Source organism: Arvicanthis niloticus, chromosome 16 (genome assembly GCF_011762505.2).
Source record: "Arvicanthis niloticus isolate mArvNil1 chromosome 16, mArvNil1.pat.X, whole genome shotgun sequence".
NCBI classification, from domain to species: domain Eukaryota; kingdom Metazoa; phylum Chordata; class Mammalia; order Rodentia; family Muridae; genus Arvicanthis; species Arvicanthis niloticus.
The window spans coordinates 43296076-43320215 of record NC_047673.1 but is presented as its reverse complement, the minus strand read 5'-3'; the positions used below and the strand labels follow the sequence as shown (position 1 = coordinate 43320215).

Sequence of the window (24140 nt, the reverse complement as noted above, 5' to 3'; positions counted from 1 at the left end):
TGGGAGAAAATATGGAGACAAAACATGGGGCAAAAACTGAAGGAAGGGCTGTCCAGATACTGCTCTACCTGGGTATCCATCCCTTGTGCAGTCACCAAAAGTAGATGCTGATGTGGATGCCAAGAAGTGCATGTTGACAATAGCCTGATATAGCTGTCTCCTTAGAGGTCTGCCAGAGCCTGAAATACAGAGGCGGATGCTCACAGCTAACCATTGAACTGATCAAGGGGTTCCCAACGTAGGAGTGAGAGAGAAGACTGAAGGAGCAGAAAGGGTTTGTGGCCCCAAGAGGAGAGTAACAATACCAACCAACCAGAGCTCCCCAAGGTCTAAACCACCAGCCTGGGATTACATAGGGAAGGACCCATGGCCTCAGCTGTATACATAGTAGAGGATGACATTGTCAGGCATAAGTGGGAGAGGAAGTCCTTGGTCCAATGAAGGCTGAACACCCCAGTGTGGGGGAAATCGTGGGTCGGGAGGTGGGAGTGGGAGGGTGGGTGGGGGCATATCCTCATAGAAGCAGGAGGAGGGGGATGGGATAAGGGGCTCCTAGGGGGGAGGGTGATTGTATCTGAAATGTAAATAAAATATCCAATTAAAAAAGGGAAAAAAAGAAGAGTTAGAGTCACATGCTCAAGATCTAAAGAGAAGAGTTAAGGAGGAAAGAAAGAGGCTGGATACTTCTATTCAAGCTGCCTCTGGTGATCTGGTGACCACTAAATTGATTAGACCTCACTGTTTCATTTCCTCTAATAATTGTGGTCTGTCCCAGCATAAAAATCAGAAGTAGAAGTAAGGAAAACTGTACAACTCATCTATCTTTTAAAGAAAATACAAAAATTTAATGTCAAAACCAAAGATTAAATCCCTATTATTTCAGAAAAGGAAACAAATATTAACCATACTTAACTAAAACCAATGTAAATTTTGTTGCCTAAAATACTCTAGCTTGTTAACAATATCTGCTATAGGTTGTGAAAATTTAAGACTGTATATTCTTGTAGATGGAGAGATGGCTCAACCTTTGAGAGCACTTGCTGCTGTTGAAGAGGACCGACCGGAATTCATTTCCCATTGTAGGTTGCTAGCAACCACCTGCAGCTCCAGCTGCAGTAGATCTTGAACCTTATTCTGACCTCTGATGGCACTGTCATGCATTTTTATGCACATGCACATATAAACATCCAAACATCCACATCCCCATAAGTTAGAATAATAAAGAGTCATATATTCAATGAGACTGCATAGAGTTCAATTATTCATTCTTTTTTCTTTTGAGATAAATCCCTGCTTTTTTGCCTAACCTAGCCTCCTTGAATTTCTGGGCTTGGAGACCCTTTTGTCACTGACTTGGCCCCCTGAGTATGTGGGACTGTAGATATGTGTCACCACACCAAAACTAAGTGAAATCTATTTCTAGAGAATATGTGTTTTAAAAGTTGTTGGCTTTTTTTTTTTTTTTTTTTTTTTTTTTTTTTGCTTGTTTGTTTTTGAGTTTTGTTGGGTTATTTTGTCCTTGACGTTTTCTGATATCATTACTTTTAAAAGATGATTGTTCAGTAATTACCACTCATATTTTCACTTATAAATATGATTCTCAAGTAAAATGAGTAAGGATAGTTGGCACAGAAGAATAGAAGATGGATTTGAGCTGTTTACCAGTGTCAGAATAAGAAAACATACCAAATACAGAGACCTGACATAAGAAAAGGAACCAACAGAAGGAAATGTAAATGGCCAAAGATGGGAATCATTAGGATAATAAGCAGATGTTAGCATGGGATCATTACATTACAAGTTTTCCTTATAAGAAAGCTCGATTAACATGCATAGGAGAAGCAGCAGAAGTACAAGGTTACTGGTAGGCAACCATGACTATCACTATGCTTTGGATCTTGAATGGCTTCTGTTAGAAGCCTGGTACCCAGCTTGAAACTACAGGAATATACTAGATACCCGAAGGAGTGAAGTCTGCTGGGCAGCCTATGAGTTGATTCAGCCTGGTCTTATATTATGGAGCTGCACTATTTCATTTTCACTTCCTGAAATGAAGCAGGCAGTTATAATCCACCACAGGGTACCACATCACTATATGCTGCTTCATCACAGTCCAGATGCAAAGTGGCCAAAACCACAAGGACTAGAATTTCTAAAACTGAAGGCCAAAATATACATTATAAATTTATGAGTTTAGGTGTTTGTTACAGTAACAGAGAACTCACTAATAAAAACCTATTGGAGGCAAAAATCCTCAAATAGATGCAAATAAGTAGTGAACAAAAATTGAAGATAAACATATTCCCATGGTAATAATAAAAAGTATCTTTTCCCCAAATATTGATTAGTTTTGAGAAGGAAATTGTGATTTTATAGTGGATAAACACTATGTTATCCATTGACCATAATTAATTTCTCCAGTGACAAGGCACATCACAACAATCTTATGTACCCTGACAGCAACTCAATACCACCTCTATTCTGCTTGTAGGTATAACCTATTCATGGCTCCCAGTTGATATCTACATCAATGCTGTGTAATCCTGAGACATTATTATGCCACTTTTTTAATTTTTATGGTAAAAGTACACAATAAACATGTACTTATGGGAAATGACAGGTAAATTAACATTGCAAGAAAAATCCATAAAACAACTGACTAGATCTCATTAAGAGTCAAGGTCATTGAGGGTGAAGAGAGAATAATGAACTATCATGGTTGAAGAAAGTTAACACTTGTTAATGTTAGACACAGGGTAGGGGTTCTGCCTTAAATTTGGAAATAGAGCAGGAATATTGCAAAAAATTCTAATATGGTTTCGAGTTTTAAAATGTCATTCCAATAATAATATCTTAGATTTGACCATTGTTTCATAGTCATATAAGTTGTTAACATTCGTGGAAGTTGGGTGAGGAGTATGTGAAAGAAAATACAGAACCATTTGAGACTTTTATGTTAAGGTAAAATGAGCAGGGTGCTCGTGACTTATTTAGCATTGATAGGATATCCATATGAAGAGAATTTACCTTGATGCAAATCAATTCTATTAACTACTGTGGAGAGAACAGAAAATGAGGGCTCGTCGAAGAATGATTTTGCCAGGCAATGAATAATGTAAATTGTCCAGGCCGACAGCTGAAATGCTTTAAGCATGATCACAACAGAATAATAAGTGTTGACCATTTTCCTGAAATAGTAGGCATGAAACTACCCATGTATACTCCAAAATGAAATAATTAATGATGATAGCAAACGGCCACTGAAGCTTGTTTTCCAGGCATATTAAACTTCCTAACAAGCTGATGAGTTAAATACTCTATTTGACCTCTTGACACAGCCCAATAGCTTTTACAAGGTTGAAGAGATAAAGCTGAGCTGTGAATTTATTTCCTTTTAAAGTCGGATGCTGCCCGAAGTCAGCACACTTGACCACAAGGCTGTGTGAAATATCTTTGATCTCTGAGCTTTAAGAGCATTCTGTGATAGAAACACTGCCATTTTCTGACACCGCTAATGAGGAGCAGCAGCATCCATTGTCTGGGGAAAGTAGCTCCAGTTTGTGCTTGTAAAGCAGTTTTTATCTTCTTTGAGAAGCAGGGAATGACCACAGCTTAAAGTTCATGGTCACTATACTCTAGTCCAATGGTTCTCAACCTGTGGGTCACAACTCCTTTGGGAGATTGAATGACCTTTTCACAAGGGTATCAGATATCCTGCATATCAGATATTTACATTATGATTTATAACAATAGTAAAATTACAGTGATGAAGTAGCAAATGACAAAAATTTTATAGTTTGGGGTCACCACGATATGAGGAACTGTATTAAAGGGTCACAGCCTTAGGAAGGCTGAGAACCACTGCTCTAGACTATTGAGCTAGCTAGTCAGAGAATTCTGATGGTACATTGTGTTGTGATAACTTCACCAACCTCAGCAACAGGACCCCTCTCTAAATCATAAACTCAATCCAGTGTTAAGGTGTCATGATGAACCAATGAGCACAAGTAAAACAATAGACCTAGCCTATCTAGGAGAAATTCAGTCGCTTTTGTTAGAAGAAACAGTTCTTTTTATATAGATATCTCTAATAACTCTCATTTTTTAATTCCTGGGATTTGTAAAGGTGTATATGAAGACTTCCATAAATGTACGCTATAGTTCTTATTGTAATGTCAAGTTTGAACACAAACATATTACTTACTAATGAGGAATTTGAGGGAAAGGAATGCTCTCATCTCTAAAGAGCTCAGCCCTAAAAATAAGGGGCTGGGAGGACAAAGTTTCACAGGAAATGCAGCATCTTCATGTTCCAGTGCTCTTATCAGCACTGGTGTTTAAGTAAACTTGCAAAATATGACATTAATGTGCTGGATGACATATTTTAAATTTTCAAAATCTGATTTGTTTTCAGACTTATAAAATAATCAGTGGGGATTTCCAGGTTGTAACATGAATGGAATATGTATACTTTGCCAAAAATGATCTGAACACTCCTTATCCATTGACCTAGAAAACTCTTAAAAGATCTGGGTTACATGAGCACAGGACCTGTCAGTCAAAGCCAGCCTGTAGAAGTGTTCATGGGAACACTAAGCCTAGAGTTTGCTCCCTGACATCCCCAAAGTAGATTGAGGGAGTAATGAAAGAATAGTTTCTGATGGGTGAGGGAATTTTTCTCATAATTCCTGTCAAATTTTAAAATAAGAGTCACATGATTTTTGGTCGACACAATGAACTTACGTGAACTGCAAAGAACACTGTAAGTTCATTTCAACTTTGTGATCTAATTGAAGGTCATTTTTAAACAAAACGATGTCTTAGTGTCCCTTAGTATAGATTTTGTTCAGGAAATTTTTCTCCTTTATAGAGATATGATAGAAGATTTATTCAAGATTTGAATAAACTTAGCAATAGTATATTTTTCCTCAGCTTTTAGTTAATTAGTTCTAAAGTTTTCTTAGTGCCTAATTCAGTGCTAGAAGCTAGTGGGGCAAGCCATTTCATATTTGTGGCCTTTCATTTGTTATCTGCAAAATGAGAATTTATGAGTAGATAAACTGCATAATTCAGTTTTAAAATTTAATCTAAATTTGAACTTCATATTTACTGTAAACAGATATTTTAATACACATTCTCATAGTTTACCTGTTTTGACCTACATTTTTCTTAAAATCTTGTTTAAAATAACGCTACAAAATGGCAATGAAAATATTTTCAATCAATTTGTCCATATAGTTGAAAAAAAGAAAAAATAGCTGACATGTCAAATTGAAAACTGGAGGCTGGAGGTTATACCAACTCCCTGTCTGTAATACCCTAATTTGGTTAGATATACTACTAATATAAAAAATACTTCTTTCTACAGTATCCACTTAGGCATCAACAAATGGTTAAGGAATCCTTGCATTAAGATTCCCAAAACAAAGACTGGAGGAGTCTCTTTCATTCATAACTTAGTGGCAGAGGTTTATAAAGATTCCCTGGAAATGCCTTTGAGACATCAGTTTGCCTCTGAAAATACTTTGGTTCTTAAAATGTATCAAACTAGTCTATATGGTCAACTCTTCATTCTTCCTTCCCATTCGCTTGTGATGTGTTCTGTAATTTCCTATGCTAATTGGCTGCATACATACAAGTATGTGACACAAGACAAATCTTGAAATAAAAGGATAAATCACTTAAAGGTTTTCATTCCTATGCAAACTATATTGTTTTCTATTTGAAAAAAAAATCAGTAAGTAATTTTCCTCCTATTTCTTAAGACTGAGCTAAGATTTTGAAGCTATTTGCAAAATGTGGCTTTCAGCATATTTTAGAGAACATTTAAATTTTCTATTTGGTGAGACATACCCATGACCTGGTTCATGTGGGTGAGTTTCCTTTACCAGGAAGAAATTCTGAAATTGCTTCCTGAACAGTTATAGTGCAGAAGACTAAAAAAGGCTTAGGAAATATTTTTATCTTTTCTTTTTCTGTCTTTTTTCTTCCTTTCTTTCTTCCTTTCTTTTCATATCTAATGTTTAAAATACTACTTGATAGTACTTAATATTCAGATATTTCATCTTATGACAGAACTACTTTCCCTGATTTTAATTCTTCTTCTTTTTTTTTTTTTTTTTTTTTTTTTTGTACAGGCAAACATTGAGAAAATTCAATATTATATTTAAGCAGACGATGTTTACTTTCACCTAAAAAATTAAAATGGGACATTGATTTACAAATGGAATTCTAAAAATGGCAACTGACATGCTAACACAAGGGCTGAAAACTTCCATCTGAGATAAAGAAATATAGGCAATTGGAAAGCTGAGAGGGGAGAAATGGTCTTCCCAGGGAAGAGCTCACAAGTGGTTGTACACTATCAAGTAGTCAGCCTTATGGAAATATATATATGGCTAAGTAGATTGTATTTATGTATGTAGAAATATTTGTATATTTGTAACAATTAAAGGAAAAGGGGCCATGAATTAGAGAATAAGAGAAGTACATGGTACAGTTGGAGAGAGAAAAGGCAAAGAAAATGATGTGTATATAGTTCCAAAAATTAAAAAATTTACTATATTACAAAGAAGGAACTCCTTGGAAAACTGACTCCTGAAACATCTAAACTTTTTTGAATGGTAGTGGAAAAGAAGTCTCTCTAATGCGAACCCTGATTTTATTCTTATATGTAACAGTGGATGGCTTGAAACTTAAGGATATGGGAAAATTATATCAACATATTTGTGAGACAGAATTTCTAAGAAAATTCAACACCAACACACACATTTTACCCCACACAGGGAGTCCAGAGCAGATCAAAGAACAGATACCATCAAAGTCCAACCGGGTGAACAAATGAGTTTTATTATGTTTACTTAAGATATGAATAAGTCATTACTTAAGAGATCAGAAGTGGCTAGAAGACAGCTGCATCACCAAACCCACCCCAGAACTGGTGACAGCTCACAAAAGCTGAAAATCTGGGATGTGCTGCAGAAGCATTGGATAGTTGAATAGACTAAAGGGTGCCCATTCTAGGTGACTCAATTCTTCTAGGCAGTTCCTCTGGTCTCTGCTTCTTCCAGGCAGCTTAGCTACTCTGTTTCTTTTCAGGCTGTTTGGTTGGCCTATGCTTCCTCCAGGCAACTGGCCTTGTCTTAATCTCCTTTGCAGCTTTGCTTGTCTGAGACTGACTCTAGCAGTCTTTCATCATCTACTCTTAGGATGGAGGGATCTAGTGAATCTGGTCAGATTCAGGGATTTCCTGGAGCTATTTTGAGTTGTTTATATTGTTTTAAGGAGCTTACCTACAGGTTAGAATGTTTCAGTCTTGGAAAAGACTTGAACAATAATGCAACAGTATTATTATTCAATTATGAGACAAACTGTTTCTTCTTGTTTATCTTGACCTAGAAGAATGGGCTAAAAGTGTTGGAAAGACAAATACCCTCAGCAGTTCAATAAAGCAACAAGTTTCCCTGTGTTAAGCAGAGCAAATCAAAGTTACCTACATCTCTACCAAGCATGTTGGACTTTCTGTTGCTTACCACATGCAAAGGAACCTGCCATTAACTCCAGGGGTTGAAGGTCATACAGAACAATTGGTTTTACTGGTCAAGTGACTGAACTGAAAATATGTTCTTTTTCTTTTTGCCTTACAAAAAAAATCATGTAAAAAAATGTTTTGCTCTAAATTTTCTCCTAATTAGTACAAACCAGCTCTGTGTGTGTTGACAGAAAGATAGACTTATTTTATTCTGTATGTATAGGTGTTTTGCATACCTATATTTGTGTGGCACATGTGCAAGATCTATGGAAGCCTGAAGAGGCCATCCGATACCTTCCATGTGAGCTACTACATGGGTTGTGGGAATCAAACAGAGATCCTCTGGCAGAGCCACAGGTATTCTTAACCACCAAACCCTTTCTACAGTCCTAGCCTGTACATATTTTTGTTATACATATTTTCTGATTTCTAAGTTATTCTATAAATTAGTCAAATATAGAACTAAACACAATACTATATGAGAAACTATGAAACAAGCTTTATAAAGTTATTTCAGGTATGAAATAAAGTGATAAACATATATGCATGTGCACAATACATACATATATGTAACATATAGTATATAAAAGCATTATACATATATACTCATGCAGAGACTTACATAGACATATAAATACACATGCATAAACAAATACCACATACCTGCATCATACATATAATATACACACTCATAGAACACACACACTCTCACAGTTATTTGGAGAAAATGAGTAAGAAACAAAACCTATAAACCACTTCTCCAAATATGTGTTTGCAGTCTCTTCTTGATGTGAATACTGACAATAGTCTACTGTACTATCATGAAATCAAACATTTTTAAAAAAAAGAATTTGTGATTTTCAGTTTGCTCTGCCACGGATATGTAAAAGAACATATTCAGCAATGACTGGCAAAGTGTTAGAAACCCCCACAGGACTCAGTTGCATTTCACGGCATTGAGTCTGGAATTTGGAAGTGATTTTGTAACTGTTTGCTGTTAGTCTCAGGAGTGTTTGTTCCATGTATTTCTTCCCGTTAACTGGGAATGTAACCCTGAGCGGTGGGGACTCTGAGAATAACCGCACTGTGGGAAGACTTGTTGTGCAATTGTCGATGTAATTTGATCAGTATCAATAAGCAATTTGACTGAAAGCTACACACATGCAACTAAACAACCATTTAGTATCTGTTCAATTCTTAGAGAAATAACCAGAGGAAAAATTTAACTCACATAAGGCAGGAGGCAGAGTGGGTGATGACAAAACCCCAAACAAAACCCGTAGCATGAATGGGTCACAAGTCTTCCCTTAATAAATTGTCTTTCTGGGTTTCCATTGTGTTAAAATTAGAAGAAAAAAAAACTGAAGGTAAATCAAGGATTGTTAGTGAGTTAATAAAAATAAAGTTTGGATTCACAGGGGAAAGAAAACAGAAAGCAATCTATACTTGAGTTCAACGTGACCACTGAAGGTTGTAACCATCCTGTTGATCGGTTCATGGTTCTAGAGCAGTTTTATTTTGATTTAATTTGATTTGTTTTGTTTTGCTTTGCTTTGCTTTGCTTTGTTTTCCTCTGTGGCTGTCACTCCTGCCATCAGGCCTCTGTGTTTAAACACTGTGTTATGTGGGTTTTGGCTCAATTTTTGTTTTCTCTCTCTACTTTCTACTTTCCCTTCCAATTATTCCTCACTTTAGATTTCTCCTTTCTACAGCCTCTCCTGTTTCCTGGTTCTCAGACCGCTGTGTTTGAACTCCATCCTCCTCCTACCTCCAATCTTATCGCCTTTAGATATGTCCTCCAAGGGCCACTAAAAGAAAAGCAAACAAAAAAAGAACAAAGTCAAAGAATTCTTGTTTTAGTCAATGCAAAGACATATATCAAACTTCCATGGCTGCCCATATCTTTGTAATTCACCCCTCTGTATCAAAAAGTTATTCAATTTAAAAGTGTTAAAGACTTGGTGTGCCATGTGTTGTAACTGTATATTGTATACCGTATCCTGTATGTACAAGCTAGTGTCTGAATATGATGCCCTCCACATGTGGTTTTGCTAAGCATTATGTCTTCTAATACTCACTGATGCTAGATCCACCTAAGGTTGGGATATTTTTGGTATTTCAATAGCTGCCTAACTTGTCCTGCAACACCTACTTATATTTTTTTCTGATCAACATCCTATAACCAGAAGATCCTTAAAAATTACAAATATGATTATGCCATTTCCAAACATCAAGTTAGCAAGGTCATTAGTGAATCCATGTTAAAGTTTCTAAGCAATGAACAAGGCCTTGCAAATAGCGCTCAGCTCAAGTCCAACCTCTTTTCATTTTTCTCCCTCTCCACCCTCCTACCATATTGAATTCTCTCTGTTCCAGTCTTCCTTTCTTAAATGCTATTTATTCCATGGATCTCTGTTCAATTGTGAATTTAATAGTGTGGCAGCCCTTGACCCTCTTTACTAGGTTAAATGATTTTTTTTCCTGGCATTATAGCATCACTCAATAGCATTCATGACACTTGTAATTACTTGTTGTTGAATGTCTGTAATTTCCTCAGTGAAGCTGTCCCCAGTCCCTCTGATGAGGAGAAATACAGAAATTAAATGTTCTCAATTGTTGCTGAATTTTTTTCTCTAGCATGGATCAGAGTTCAGTAAGAACTTAGTTCAGCTTAGTTGACCTGAAATGAAAATATATTTCTAGTCATGAATAAACTTTTGAGGTTCAGTTTTAGCTGTGTGTGTGTGTGTGTGTGTGTGTGTGTGTGTTCATGCATGTTTGTGTGGGTGTGTATTTGCATGTATATATGCTTGCATGCATTGTGTGTGTGTTTATGTGTGTGTGTGTGTGTGTGTGTGTGTGTGTGTGTGTGTGTTACAGTCTGTTTTATTGTTTCAGGTCTCCCATTAATGACTAAGCACATTGCTGGATTCAATCTCTCCTTCAGATCTCATTACTACCTGCAGCCCATTTCTTCATTGCATCTACTAGGCTCCATTGTTGTATCGATAAGTCTCTTGCTAAGTAACAGTCCCCTTAAGGTGACATATAGCTTCTTATTCACATTCTATATTTCATAGTCCACAAATATTTATTTAATAAATGCATGAACACTTGTAAAATGGGAATTTGGTGACCTCTTTTTACAGGGAAATATGCCTTCTAGTTGGAGAAATATCTCAGTGGCAAGGGTATGAAGATTAGTGAATGGTGCCTTCAGAGGTATCCTTCTCATACACATGAGAGTAAATTTGAGTCTATGTCAGCATTCTTCACAGATCCATGTACATCCATGTTTTTGATACCACTCTTTACAGTAGTAGTATTCCAACAGATAAATGGATAAGGAAAATATTGCAAATTGTTACAATGAAATTTTATTCAAGCATACAAAACACAATTATGTTGTTTGCTGGATAGTGGGTGGAACTAGACTAGAGAACAACATGTAAAGCAACATAACCCAGTCATAGAGTGACAAATTTTTCATTCCTTTGATATGCAGATCCTAGATCCTAGTTCAGATGCACAGATCACACACACAGACAAGTACACACTCATCAGGCACACAAGCACATGTGCACACTCACACACAGAGAAGGATAATTAATATTGAAGACCCCCAAACTCGGGAGACCCTTCCTCAAGTCTCAGGAAATCACGACCACCCAAGAATCACAAGAAACCATACCTGGATGCAATCAGCAGAGGTTTATTGGGGAGTTAGCTAACCAAGGTCAAAACTGCTTGTCCATGCAGGAAGAGAATTTTGACAAAAGGCCAGCAAGCTGAGGGGTTTCTTTTATAGGGAAAGGGAGGAATTTTCGTGCTGTTACACATGATTGGTTGTATTTTCACGCAGCTACACATGATTGGTTGCTTTATAAAGTTTGAACACCAACAAGTTGTAATACTGGAAAGACCAGGGCGGGGGGGGGGGGGGGTTGTAACCCAGAACAGTGGAACATTTCAGAGGAACCTACCCTAAACGATCATTCCCAGCTATTTCAGGTAAACTATTTTTCACTTCTTCCGGCTATAGCCCCACCTAGATGGCTTGCATCTTTCTCTGTGGTCAGGAATGTGTCTTCCTGCCTTGGGCTTTTTCTACCCACAGGTGGGGTCTATTCCCTGAGGCTTGAGGAATGTAATCCAGTAAGTGTCCTCTGATTCAGGGATAATGTCCTCCACCCGGAATGTGTCCCCGGGGCAGTGAAAATCTTACATTCAGTCCCGCTTTCTGGAACTTACATTCTTTCGCTCAGGTCTAGGTCTAGGGTAAAGAAAAAGCATATATATATATATATATAGTTTTTCACTCTACATCATCATAGTTTGAGAGGATTTTAGAAAAAATGAATGATTTGGTCAATTCATACTCAATTCATTTCTATTCTTAATTTGAAACCTCAAGTCATTTTCAACCTCCCACTTCATAATAGAAAACATGAAATGATTCTTTTTGGCTTCTGGCAGGTAGTTGACACTTTAAAAATGAAGAAAGAAATGTAAATATGAAGGATGGATTCCATGACTATTGTTCACCAAATAACTTCTCTAAGCAAGTAAATTAAATGTTAGGACTTGCACCTCTAACTTTTAATATTTTCTTAAAGAAAACATTACCAGAATTATCAACAACATCTATAAACTCTGCTATTTCCACACAGGCAGATCTTGAAACTCCCAGACACTCAACTGTGATCTAAAGCAGCAGAGCTGGTTTTAACATTTACACTTGCTTGATGAGAAGATGTTGACATACTCAGAAGTACACGTATTAACTAGAAGAAAGCACTGGCTGTCTCCAAGTGTTGACAAGTGACTTAGAACTAAAATAGGTAGATGCTCTCCCAATTTTTTTTTGATGCTCTCCCAATTTTAAGTTGTGTATGAAAATAAAACAAAGATTGGCTTCTAGTGTTTTTCATGTCTCCATTTAGCTTTGCTTAATCTAGCTGAAATTATTTTATAAATACCAAAAGAAAATGTGCCATCAGAAAGCAATTCAGATGAAGCTGAATTTTGAGACACTATAAGGCCAGAGGAAGTCCCAGGGCATAAATTAATCATTTGTTAACATTTGGATCTTGTATCTACAGGCATCAAGTTGGTAACTTATGCAATGTATTTATCTGCTAATTTGGTTATTTACTTAATGGATGTGAGCAAATTTCAAAGGAGGTTTTGTGAAATGGTTAGCAAAGTAAGAAGATTTGCAATGAACACAATGTAAAACTTTTAAAAGGCATTCGATGTATTAAAAGATTAATCCACTTATTGTACTTTAAAAGAGTATCAGGCAGGCGAGAGGTGTGTACATTTTTAAGTGCTATACAATATGTGAGCAATATACATCATATAATCCAAAGAGCTATATACTAAAGTAGAAATGAATAGTCAAAGCATCCTCCAGTTTGGTCTCTACTTCATTTCTTTCACTTTAGATATTTGAGCTCACAGAGGTGACTAAGCCTCAGTTGAGACAATATGAGACAGAATTTGCTTGGGATCTGTTTTGCTTTTAAATAGAATGAGAGAGTTTCACAAAATATGCATGTAATTTGTTTTCTTTTCTCTTGGGATAAAGATGTTAATCTATGACATATTATTAAGTGTGCAAGTTTTCATAAAATAATTTTGTGATTTAATAAACTTTTGAACCACTAATTATAAACTGGAAAATAAAAATACACCTGTAACAAAAAAAGATGTCTGAAATCATTTTAAGCATTGAACTTCTTGGAAGGTGCTGTTTGCTACTTAACATTTTATATGTCACTGAAGCATGTGACTCTTATAGTTAATGTTGAGCTAAGATAGACTCCTTTAATTACTTTAAAAAATAAGAAAACTTTATAGCTTTTTAGATAAGATTTACACTCACTTTTTACATCAGTATTTCTCGTGGGTTAGCTATAGTGGTGTATTTTTTTTCTCAAGTAAAACTGTTCTAAATCTTGGATTAGATCTGGCAGTCTCTCTGTATTTAAATATAGAACAGTATTACCCTGGTTCAAATGAATGGCTTCCACCCAGCTTAATTATGTTCAAGCTGCAAATAAATGCATATGCTGTGCCCATGGATTTGAAAATACAAAGCAGGGGCTCCCTCTGCATCCCCATCTGTGCACCGCCTTTGTCTTTTATATGTAATAATATAGATAACAAAGCCAAATTCTTTTTAAAATTAGAAATACATAATTGGAGCGTGAGGCTGACTACATGTAACACAATGACATTATTTTCTTATCACTCAGTAAATCTGAAATAATAACAGTGATGACAGTAATAAAGGTTTTTTAAAAAGATAGAGTGCCCTGTTAGGCCACAATGAAAGAGTTGCATGAAGTATTAAATGTTATGATAAAGAGTGAGATATTACAGCAAACTTAGTAAGTACTTGGGATAGTTTTTGTTACCTTTGCCCTGTCAAAGAGACAAAATGCAAAGGAATTCTGAATGCATTTTAACTGGTACCTTACGTACATCACATACCTAATGTCACCATCAAATCAGGGACTTCTGTGAGAGAAAATAGCCAGCAGTCTAGCACTGTTAAGAACAGGATGTGGAAAGTGGTAAACCAGTTTTAAGGAGGGGCCTTGAGAGACGGCAAGAGCAATTGTAATTTTTGTCTGAAGCTAGAGGCCAGAAAAGCCCTCCATTCTGTCTTGACTAGAGGCCAAGAATGCCAAAGGAAGTGCTATTTCCTGATCTGGTTTCTTGCTGTCATCCTGTTGTATACAACCTCAGTACCCTTAAGTGGAAACTACTGAAGGATGTAATGGAATCTAAGAGGCTCCTGCACACCTTATGTGAAGTCTCATCGCCCATTCATTACCCAGTTCTACCAAACATCCTATAAAAACTGTTTAGACTAGCAATGTCTTAGCTAGGGTTTTACTGCTGTGAACACATACCATGATGAAGGCAATTCTTATAAAGAACATTTAATTGGGATGAGTTTACAGATTCAGAGGTTCAGTACATTATCAAGGCGGGAGCATGGCAGCATCCAGGCAGATGTGGAGCTGGGGGGAGCTGAGAAGTTCTACATCTTCATTTAAATGCAGACAGAAGACTGACTTCCAGGCAGTGAGGATGAAGGTCTTAAAGTTCAGGCCCACAGTGACACACTTCCTTCAACAAGACCTTACCTACTCCAACAAGGCCATACCTTCTAATAGTGCCACTCCCTGGGCCAAGAATATTCAAACCATTATAAGCAGTTTCTTGTCATTCCTGTGGCTTCTCCTATGAATTTCCCTTAAGACTGTGGCAACAAATTTTGCCTGAGATGCTAAGCTCTAGTCATGATTTGCCAGTTACAAACTCAAGATGGCAGCATTTGTCTCTAGGCTTCCACACTGCTGGTCTACCCTCTGGATTTCAGACTTTCTGGAAGCCACAGACATATTAGCCAGCCCCACCCCGGGAGTCTGTCTATCAGTCTGTTGATCTCTGCTTCAAAAACAATCAAATGAAAACATGTAAAATAGCATGTCTGAAATGGCTTAAACTACAGAAATTCATTTTTTCTGTTTCTGGGGGTGAAAAAGCAGAAGATAAGGTTCAGGCAGAGCTCAGTTGTTGGTAAGGGCTTTCTTCTTCACTTCTCTAGGACAGGGAGACAACACACGTACTGTCATTTCTGTTTTCAGGTGCATCACTCATGCAAACCTAATGTGTGTAAACCTAACCACACCTCCAGGCTTCCACCCACAAATGCAGTCACAGCCTAGAGTGTGTATCATGGGAACCTTGTGAGGGCACAAAGCAGCAAACAGCACAGGTTCTCTTTACACTCAGGCCTATAGCTTATTGGTTTTCTTTTTCTGGAAAACTCTGACTTCCACATCTACCTTAACAGCTCCAAAATCTACACTCTGGAATGACTCTGGCCAATTTGGTCACTCTAGATCACTTACTTCCTTATTTCCATCTCAGCTGCTCTCCATTTCAGTGAGAAACAAAGACCACAGTCCACTTTCCTTTTTTCATGCCTCTCAACAGCCTTCCAGTTTCTTTGTACTCAAAGAGCCCATTATAATGTCTTCAAAAGTTATTCCATACTTTTTCTCCATCACTCTTCATGTAAAACATCTTGGTTTTTAATTTTCTCGAGATCACTGTTCATTTGATCCTGGTCTTGACCCTTCATCTCTACAATACACACTTGCTATATCTTCTCATGTTTGTGGCATGTATCTTAAAGTTTTCTTTTTAGGTCTATTTATTTTATGTACAGTGTTTTGCTTGCATGTTTGTCTGTGTATCATGTGTGTTCCAGATGTTCACAAAAGTTAGAAGAGCCATAAGATCCTCTGGAACTGTAGTTATAATCGTTGTGAGATACCTTGTGACTTGGGCCCTAACACGAGGCCTCTACCAGAGCAACAAATGCCTTACTGCTGAGCCAATTCTCCGGCCCTGTGTCATAAATCTTAAAAACATGTATAGGCTATTTTAATTATAAAAAATATGTTAAAGGAACACCATGGGTCTCCTCGCTTTAACATACTTGGCACTCTGGAGCCTACCAGTTTATGATCAGGAATGGATGCTTAGTGAAGTCTTACTGGATGAATAATCCCTTTTATGAAGAAACATTTCCAAAGGGTGGTGACTATAAAGAATAAGAAATCATCATTAAGGTAGAAAGTCTGGAAAATTCCCAGGTGTTTGTTTAATGATAGCTCCCCACTCTTTTGTTTTCAATAACCAGGAGCAGAGCTTGTTGAACCCAGAAGAATGGTGAAGTAGAGAAGCCACAGCAATCCATTCTATCTGGTGATGGACTTACACAAAGGAGTCGGCCATAAGCATGTTGACAGAGTGAGCTTTGGAGTACATGTATCTTTTCATGGTTTGTAAAATGCACCCCATAAGTATGGTGCTTGACAGGACCCACCACAACCAATCTGAGGTTGTGTTTCTGCCAAATGTGCTCTTTTCTTTGAGAGTTCATTAACTTCCTCCGGACTCCATTTCAATGCATGTGATTGGACTGCATTGTTTCTAAAATCTCTTTGAGCTCTGAATTTCTATTCTGATCTGAAAAGCTTTAAATTTTTATAACCCTTACAATGTACCTTCTCTTTTAAAACTGCGTAGCAGTTTTTTCTACCCCCGCCAAAAAAAAAAAAAGTCTTTGTCAGCACTTCAAGATGCTTAGATATAAACTTTTTTCCAACCTCTGCCAAAATGCTAATTACTTAGTTATTTTAATGTATACAGATTAATGAGGAGATTTTACAACTAATATGTAATCCAGAGATGTTTGTATATTGTTAAGTCACTTAACCAAGACAGAATAGACAATATTCCATGAAAATAACTAAATTTAGAAATACTGACTTAACCATTTAGTGTGTTTCATGATCTACCAAATGACCTAATTAGATTATTTAAGTCAAAAATATTCTTTTCATGAGTTCATGAGAAAGATAATTGATGAGTGACATCTGATTTGAGCTGTATTATGAGAGTACGTTATCAAAGAATAAAAGAAAGAGGACTCCTAGGCAAAGAGTGCAGCTTAGATATGACTGGCTCATCTCTTTGCTACTGTGGCAAAAAATATTTGTTGGATCTCCAGCTAACTGCTTTTACAGGTCACTGTGTGTACAGTAGGTGGACAGCATCATCTAAAAAAATAAGTAAAGTTGTATTTGATGTTATAACATTATATTTATAGCTCCACATCATAAGAAGAACACATTACAGACAATGAGGGGATTAAATATGTATCCATTTCAAGCCCCATACTCTGACCTTCTTCTGTCCAGCCTAGAAGCATCCATGAAGCAATAGGAAAAGAATTTGCCAGTCAGACCATATGAGCACAATCAGGATAGATGGGGGATATGGAAGAACAATCAGGAGATAGCCATCAAAGAATCTAACACAAACAATAAATTAAATTTGTTTGATTAAAATGCTCAAGTCAGTGAAGACATTCTATTAAATGTAAAAGGACCTTGTTTTAAAACAATTGTGAACTTTTAAAAATTGGTAAAAAAAATAAAATATCTGATTAAGGAAGTATTTATCAAAACACTGGTACAACTAAAACAAGTATGGAGGGAGGAGGCCTGGAGAGATGACTCAGAGATTAATAGCACTGACTGCTCTTCCAGAGGTCTTGAGTTCAATTCCCAGCAACCAGATGATGGCCCACAGCCATCTAAATTGAGATTTGATGCCCTCTTCTGGTGTGTCTGAAGACAGCTACAGTGTACTCATAAATGAATTAAATAAATCTTTAAAGCAAATAAAGCAAAGAAGTTTATATTTAAAAAAAATAAAAGTAAAATAAGCATAGAAAAAATCCTGAAAATAAAACAATAAGAAAATCTTTACAACTAAGGATGTCAGACAAACTACCATATAAATAGAGATTTTTATGAATTCAAGCATCATAAATTCACATAGATTAGAGCCCAGAAGAAAAAGATTAAAAATATCATTGCAAATAAGAGATGCAAAAGATGGATTATAAAGAGCTAGCATGTATCTAATTAGGTATTCAGAAAAGTATTAGACGTGATGGCAAAGAACTCGACAATAATTCAAAATGTTGCATGGAAAAAAAACATGAGATTAATAACAGTATGAACAAAGCTAAAGCACAATAATCAGATATATTCCTCTAAAATAGGAACAAAAATTTGATTGTTAAGTAATACTTACATATTAATTAAAATCAAACTTTTAAGAATAACGAATGAAGCATGCATGAGGTTTTTCTATAACTGAGAACAACATTATTGCAAAAAATTACGGGAATCCAAATAAAGGGTGAATACAGAATTATGTTCTGTGTGTTGCTGCAATTGTATACATAAGATGTCACCACAGTTCAGGGCTCAGAAAGACCAGCATGCATCAGATGAAGTTTACTCAAAGGACATCGAGTGAGATGTGTTAAGGCCTGGACTCACATGTGTAGGTTGCCTGTTAGAAGCTGAAATTCGCTCATCTAGATGTGTCTGGCTCTCAGCTGGGATGGGCCATCTCTGCTGTAGGAATTCATCTATCCCTAAGTAAGAGTAAGAGTAAGAAGAAAACTTGATGCTTTTCAATCTGCTGCAAGCTGTCAGTCAACAAGGCAATGTCCATAGGTGCTAATCACCCTATGTTGTTTGAGGCCTACAGTCATATGATACTGTATGGCTACAGGACACGTGAGGAGTTGGAGCCAGGAATATAATTGTCCTGTGACAGCTGTGTTTGTGAAGCAGAGGTATCAACCTGTAAACCATATCAATCCACCATTGTTTATTTGGCTCCAGCAGCCACTTATTTTTTGTGTTCCACCCTGGAATCAGTCACGCCTCTAAGAAACCTGACAGGTTTTGAACATTCTTTTTAAATTTGCATCTCTTGTATAGTTCTACCTGTAATATTGAAACTTTTTCAAAACATAACCTGTGTTAATATATACAAAAGAATAACTACAAAAGATTTTCTACTGTATGCACATTTGAATGTGAATTTTCAAATATATATTATAAATCCGAATAATGTCTTTTGACATTGCATTATTGTGATTTTTATTATCTATAACATAAAACTTTGAAAATGCAGATATTTTTATCATATTTGAGTTCAAGGATGTCAAGAATTTTATTGAAGTTTGTTTTAAACTATATTTCTTTCTAAAATCCAAGTTTGGGGTCATTCAGAGATGGGTCATCACTAAAAGTGCATACTGTTCTTGCACAGGACATGAATTTGGTTCCCAATATCTCCTTAGCATGGCTTATAATTGACTGTAACTTGAGCCTTGGGGGGTGGGGGCTGATGCCTCTGGCCTCTGTGACACTTGCCCTCTTATGCATATACCTACTCCCAATGTACACACATAACTGTCTTGGCCACAGTTCTATTGTTGTGAAGAGACACCATGACCATGGCAACTCTTATAAAAGAAAATATTTAATGGGGTCTTGCTTGCAGTTTCAGAGGTTTAGTCCACTATCATCATGGCGGCGAGCATGGTGCAGGAAAGTGGGAGAGAGTTTTACATCCAGACAAGCAGCAAAAACAGTGACACTGAGCCCAACTGTGGTTTTGAAAACTTAAAGCACACCCTTAGTGGCACACTTACTCCAACAAGGCCACCTCCTAATCTGTCTCAAGTAGTACTACTTCCTGATGACCAAGCATGCAAATATATGTGCTTATTAAAAACCATTCTGACACAAACCACCACACATACACACAACTTAAAATAATAAAAGTAAACGTTTATAATCCAGGCTTGAGGGTACACTGGACAACTGGCTTTAACAAATGTCAAATTGGTTCTATCCATTTGCCTGTAAAATTCATGATGTCCTTGTTTTTAATAGCTGAATAGTATTCCATTGTGTAAATGTACCACATTTTCGGTATACATTCTTCAGTTGTGGGACGTCTGGGTTGCTTCCAGTTTGTCACAAATAAAGCTGCTATGGACACAGTGGAGAACATGTCCTTGGAGTGTAGTGAAGAGTATTTCCAGTTTCCTGAGAAATCACCAGATTGACTTTCAGAGTAATTTTACAAGTTTGCAATCCCACCAGCAATGGAGGAGTGTTCTTCTTTCACCACATCATCGCATATACTGTCACTTGAGTTTTTGATCTTAGCCATTCTGATTGGTATAAGGTGGAATCTCAGGGACATCGTGAATTAAGTGATGGAACTAGAAAATATCATCCTCAGTGAGGTAACCCAGATCCCATAGTTGGTATTAGCCGAAAAGTTCAGAATACGCATGATATACCTCACAGACCCTAAGAAGTTAAACAAGAAGGAAGGCCCAAGTGAGGATGCTGGAAACCCACTTAGAACTGGGAAGGAATAAAATACTAATGATCAGATGCCAAGGGAGGGAAGGACTTGGGTGAGAAAGGGAGACTTGAGGCCAAGGGGAACAATCGGGGAGGATCATACACTAAGAGAGGCAGGAAAAGGTCCCAGAGAGCCATGAGAATGAATTGAAATATTCAGCTGAGGGCAGGGGTTCTAGGAAGTCCCAGAGACCCAGGATGAGGAAGACCCCCAGGAGTAAATGCAGGTGACCTTAGCAGAAATGCCCAACAGTGGGGATGTGGAACCCGAAGAGACCACCTGCAGTAGCCAGACAGGACCCCCATCGGAGGAATGGAGACAACAAAAAATGTCAAGTTACAGAAAATCTTTATCTAACTCTACAAATAACAAATATAGTAGAAATCATAATAAGATGTTTAATAATGAAAATACAGATTTGATTATATACAGAAAACTATGCTTGTTGAGAAAACATAGCTACAAGATTATTAAAATATAATTATTTCCAAAATGATTCATAATTGTGTTTTGATTCTAGTCAGAATGTTAATGAATGCTTTCAAAGAACTTATGAATGTATCCTGAATATAACAGAGGTAAACAATGTCACACAATGAGCTTTTACAAATAAAAAGGAACAGGCTAAGAGATATTTCCCGTGGTTATCTTTGTGTGAAGGTGGTGCCACATGTGTTGGCCCTGGCTCTGTATGTCTTGTCCTAACAGATGCCAAGCTTTCTTACACTAGTGGAAGCTGCACCATTATCAAAGAATCAAGAAGACAGAGACACATGTCTGACTATTTGAAACCCTCACACATGACAGAGTTGTCATGAAACATAAGCAACCAACACATGCATGTAAGACCAGGTTTTATTTATAAAAGTGAATTTAGAAATATACCTTATAATCCACTTTAAGTGGATGAAAGATCTAATATCTACACATCTTAACAGAAAGTATAGACTGTCTCTTTTAAAAAATAAATGTCTTTTTACTGGTTCTTTCAAATCACGTGGGATTTCACATCATGCACCCCATTCATCTCCCTCTCCCCTCTACCCACCTTCAACCCTTGAAAACTCCCCTACTCCCAACAGAGAAAAAAATATCTTGTTGTAGAAGCTACAGTGTGTCACAGTGTGACTCTTTGTCCACAACACTTTGCATACACATGTTCACTGCAAAATTAGTCTGGTACAAGGCCTTTGGCTTCTTCTACTTTAAAAATACTGGATCCTCATTAGGACTCCTTTTGGATATCCTTTTGTCTCCCTGTGTCATGGAGATCTTCTAGTTTTGGATCTGTAGGACCAGCCCCTTCTTGTACTCCATCAGTTCATCTATGAGGTAGGTGTTAGGGTTGACCAAATCAAAGACCTGGATCTGGGCCTGAGAGGTATCTAAGCTGGTAAACCCCTGGGCTTTTCCATTCTCATGCCTTCAGTGCATGCTCACCCCAAACCCCCACATCCAGGGCCAACTCTACTGTGCTGCCCAGGCAAGGTTCAGAGCCTGTTCTCCTGAGTGTGGCAGCTGCTGTGGGGCAGGACCAGTTCCCCTGCACTCATGACCCCAGGGCTAGGTCTCCCACCTGCTGTAGGAGGTTAGGGGTGAAGCAGAGAGGACGGTATCACTTCTCTATCCATATCACCTACAGACGAATGGAAGGGCTAGCTCTCCCCTGCTCTCCATGCTCATATCTTCCAGCCAGCTCACCTGTAACTCTTGAATGTGTGGGCCTACTTTCCCCGAGTCCTACTGCTGGCTAGGGATATGGTCAGCTCTCTTGCTTTCATGCCTTTAGGGCCAGCTCTCAAAGATGCCCAGGTGTGAGGTAGAGATAGTTTTGCCCAGCCCTAAGACATCAACATGTCCCCAAGTGTCAAACCAGACTAGGGACCTCCCCCTGGTCTGTGGTGGTAACAGACCCATGCTGCTACATTACCAAGGACACAGACATGGTCCCTAGTGGTAGAACAGGCCAGGACCCCACCATGTTCTCAAGTGGCATTACCAGCTACTCACATCGGGCTGTTCCTCACTACCCTCGAGTCTCCAGCTCTGCCTTTCTTCATTGTGCACACATCCTTCTGTTCCTCTTTCTCTTCTATTTCTCCACCACTTACTTGCCCCTCTTAATGGTGCCCAGGGTCTCTTTGTGTCTCAGGTTATCTCAGGAGTGATCTCAGGAGTGCTATGCCATGCTATTGCATTATGGCACAGAAAAAAAGTCATTTCTGGCATGTTTGCACCCACAGGCCTGGAGGAGATAGTACCGAACTGGTGGTCATCTCAGGCTAGCTCCCTGTCTGGACTCCATGGTGCCAGTCTGGTGGTCACCTTAGGCTCATTCCTCACTTGGCCTACCCAGTTGTCCAAGGATCTTCTCTCACTCCTGCCCAGTGCCTGGGATTCCAAGCAGGGTTTTTCTGATTCCTAACATAGGAGCACATCCAGGCCAGACTGGTGATCATGTCAGGCTAGCTCCCTGTCCAAGACCCCTCCTACCATACTGGTGGTCATCTCCAGCTTGCATTTTTTCAGGGTATGTTAGGCCACTAATCATTCAGATGTTCTTAGGTCAGAACACTAAATGCAGACATAGCCTCTTTCCTCTCTGCCACCTACTGACACACATAACACAGTAGTCTCGCCTGTAATGCTTCTAAGGACAGATATGGAATGTCTTTAAGACAACCATGTAGGAAAAAAAAGTCTTAGTTATGATTCAAAAATGCTTAAAATATGAAGGCTGATATTTAAGACAAAAGAAATTAAATACATAATTACATACTCATATTACATAAAACATCCATGCAATACAGAAGAAAAATTCAATGGAATACTGAGAAATAAAGCAAGTTATATAGTGGCATGTATTACACATGGATATATGCATAAACATTACAATATAAAAGTACAACATATTTAAGGATAAATCATACATCAATATGAATATAAACATAAAATGAAATAATAAGTAGTCTAATTAACAAGAGTGATTGAAGAAAGAGCAGACATATGAAGACAGACAAGATTCTGTAGTTTCTTCTGTCATATTTTCTTTCTTTGGAATATATGAATGAGTCAAATTGTTAAGGATTTGGCAACATTTTTCTGGTGTGGTAATGATATTGTTTCTACAGATTCTGAAGTTTTGAACATTTTTCTGGTAAGGGAGGATTTTTTAACCATATTTATTATACAAATATAAAAAAAAAAGTTTCTGTTATAGAGAAAAACAAATTCAAGGCAGAATCGCAAAAGCTGTATCAAGAATGACGGCAAGCAATTTTCTTCCTCCAGAAGTGTAAAATGTCATCTTCGATTATTTTTAATGATGCATAAAAGTAGCATAAATTTGCCTTTTAATAATCGGCAAAAGAGAAAATCAAGTCATTTTCATTGAGTGTTTATCTTTCCTAGAAAAGATGTTTGTTTGCAACTATAATAACCAGGATATTAAATAGCTGATGGCCTGATGAATCAAACACAAAGGTTTGAAAGAGATTCATGTAGAATCCATAAATTATCAGATATATGTGTAATGGTGTAAACTTTTGGCTAGGTAAAACCTTAGAAGCCATTTTGAAAGGAGAATTGAAGTTTTAAAATGAGACATTTGCCTTCTGGTGTCACACTCGGTAGAACACATACTGTGCAGGCATGAAGCACTGGTTTTGATTTGCCACAAAGAGAAAAAAATCAATTTACATATGTAAGGCATGTTAGTGTTTAGCGAGCTATTTAAGATAATATTTCTAATCATTTAAATGCCTAG

At 37.4% G+C, this 24140-nt stretch overlaps 1 non-coding gene across 1 annotated transcript; it reads right to left on the bottom strand.

The window, feature by feature from the left end:
• Positions 1-22905: 22905 nt before the first annotated feature.
• LOC117722146 (small nucleolar RNA SNORA17) lies at positions 22906-23035 on the bottom strand. Its single transcript, XR_004608530.1, has one exon. It is a non-coding gene; the product is annotated as a small nucleolar RNA SNORA17 (small nucleolar RNA).
• Between the last annotated feature and the right edge of the window lie 1105 nt (positions 23036-24140).